This window comes from Halictus rubicundus, unplaced genomic scaffold (genome assembly GCF_050948215.1).
Source record: "Halictus rubicundus isolate RS-2024b unplaced genomic scaffold, iyHalRubi1_principal scaffold0975, whole genome shotgun sequence".
In the NCBI taxonomy this organism is placed as follows: Eukaryota; Metazoa; Arthropoda; class Insecta; order Hymenoptera; family Halictidae; genus Halictus; species Halictus rubicundus.
In genome coordinates, this window is record NW_027489516.1 from 22,501 (window position 1) to 25,000 (window position 2,500).

Here is a 2,500-nt window from a genome sequence, read left to right on the forward strand (position 1 = left end):
ATATCCATTTTCTCTCTTAGGTCTCTGTTGCTAAGGACTTGCTCAAGGTCCTTAGCAGATTCTGTCTCTATTAGAATACCGGAGTTCCCGAGTTTCCTCAGGTTCCGGATTCGTATCTTCTGTTCTGTCGGATTGATACAATCCGACAGTACTCTCTTTGTTTCCTCGCTGCTTTTGATTTGACTACCCTTTACAGGGTAGATGGCAGCTGCTGGTTTAGACTCCTTTACGGCAGTCTTCTTGGCCACTAGTCTGGTTGACTTATTAGCTTTTATTATATCTGAATAGAGCAGCGGTTTGGAGGGTTGAACCTCTTGGCCGCGACTCTTCTCAGCCATAAGACTATCAAGCTTGGCCGATAGTTCGTTTAGCTTTTTCTCGACAGATTGCTCTTCCTGTCGTTCTTGCTTTTCATTTAGTTTTACTTTGAGATCTTTGATCTCATTTATTAGTTCCATGCGGAACCTACATCCTTCCATAGATTCTTCCTCTTGCTCCTTGATCATAGTGTCAAGGAGCTCTTCACCTTCCCTTAGTTTGGATTGGTCAAGTCCAAGGGATCTAAGAAACCTTCTTAGTTTCTTTGAGGTGCTCAACACCTCAGTTAGCACTAGGCCCTCTGGTCTCGGAGGCAGCTCGACTTCGTCGTCGCTGTCGAGAATTTCATTTTCGGATTCTTTGATCCATTTTGCCTTGTGCGACTCGTCACACGAGTCGCTAGAGGTTGCCAGATCCTTGATCCTCTTTTTTCCCTTCATCTTCGCAAGAAGTGTCTTCAGGTCGATCTCGTCGGAGCTTAGTTCCGACTGAGAATCGCCTGAGTCTATAATGTCCTCCCAGGCACTAGCATCGTCCCTGTGTACCTGGGTCTTTTCCTTTTCCGCCATCTCCTTCCCTCCTCCTTTCCTTCCCTTCTTTCCTTCTTCCTTCTTTCTGTTTTTGTTTTTAGTTGTAAGTTTGTTCATGATTGTTCCCACGAGTAGGGACGAAGAACGGTCGCTCCCCGGGTGACGCCCTTTCCGGGGAGAAGGCTTTTTTACGCTCAGGTTTCGCCTGGTATCCTGAGGTTTGCGCTAATGGTCGATGGACCCACCGACCGCCCGTGTAAACACGGGACCTCTTTCGCCGCGTTCTCAGCTTAGAGGTTAAGGGTTTGTTCAAGGGGTTCGCCTCCCCGTTAGGCCGACCGGTTAAGGTAAGCCCCCCGTTTCTCCCGTTCTGCAACATACCACCGGATGTATCCGGTGGGTCGTCGCGGCAGAGGGGAGTCTTCCGGGTGAGAGCCGCGGTTATCGCGAGCGATAACACACGCATGGGCTCCCTGAGAGCCGCGGTCATCGCAAGCGATGACTCCGCAAGAACTCTCTTTGTGAGAGAGCCGCGGTTGTCGCAGAGCGACAACTCACGCAGAGCTCCCTGAGAGCAGCGGTCTTCGCGGTGCGACAACTCCGCAAGAACTCTCTTTACGAGAGCCGCGGTTGTCGCGGAGCGAAGACTCACGCATGAACTCTCTTTACCAGAGCCCCGTTAGTCACCCGGATGGTGTCCAGGTCCTACCACGTGGAGGAGGGGTTGGTGCGACGGGGTTTTACCATGATATTAGTCCCTGACGCTTATAAGACCCAGTAGATAGGGACAGAGGGAATCTCGTTAATCCATTCATGCGCGTCACTAATTAGATGACGAGGCATTTGGCTACCTTAAGAGAGTCATAGTTACTCCCGCCGTTTACCCGCGCTTTTTTGAATTTCTTCACGTTGACATTCAGAGCACTGGGCAGAAATCACATTGCGTCAACACCCGTGGGGGCCATCGCAATGCTTTGTTTTAATTAGACAGTCGGATTCCCCTAGTCCGTGCCAGTTCTGAGCTGAGCGTTGAATGGCGGCCGAAGAGGACGACCGTTCAAGACGGAAGCCTCGCAGCAAGGAAGATCCGCGGGAGGCCAAGGCACGGGACCGAGCTCGGATTCGCAATAATGTGTTCACCTCGCCCAGGCCCGGCACGTCAGCCAGACCCGCTTCCCGACCAAGCCCGACACGCCCCGCTCCTCAGAGCCAATCCTTATTCCGAAGTTACGGATCCAATTTGCCGACTTCCCTTACCTACATTAATCTATCGACTAGAGGCTCTTTACCTTGGAGACCTGCTGCGGATATGGGTACGAACCGGCGCGACACCTCCACGTGGCCCTCTCCTGGATTTTCAAGGTCCGAGGGGAAGATCCGGACACCGCCGCAACTGCGGTGCTCTTCGCGTTCCAAACCCTATCTCCCTGCTAGAGGTTTCCAGGGAACTCGAACGCTTATACAGAAAAGAAAACTCTCCCCGGATCTCCCGACGGCGTCTCCAGGTCATTTTGGGTTACCCCGACGAACACTCTTACGAGGGCCCGAATGGTATGCGGTTCCGCTGCCGGGTTCCGGAATAGAAACCGGATTCCCTTTCGCCCGATGGGTGTGTGTTTTGTGTTTGTACATTTGCTCTTAGGACACCTCAT

The 2,500-nt window shown here is 52.1% G+C and overlaps 1 pseudogene; it reads right to left on the reverse strand.

Annotated features, from left to right (window-relative positions):
• Window positions 1–2,500, reverse strand: part of LOC143364772 (large subunit ribosomal RNA) — a 6,603-nt pseudogene that overhangs the window by 2,172 nt on the left and 1,931 nt on the right.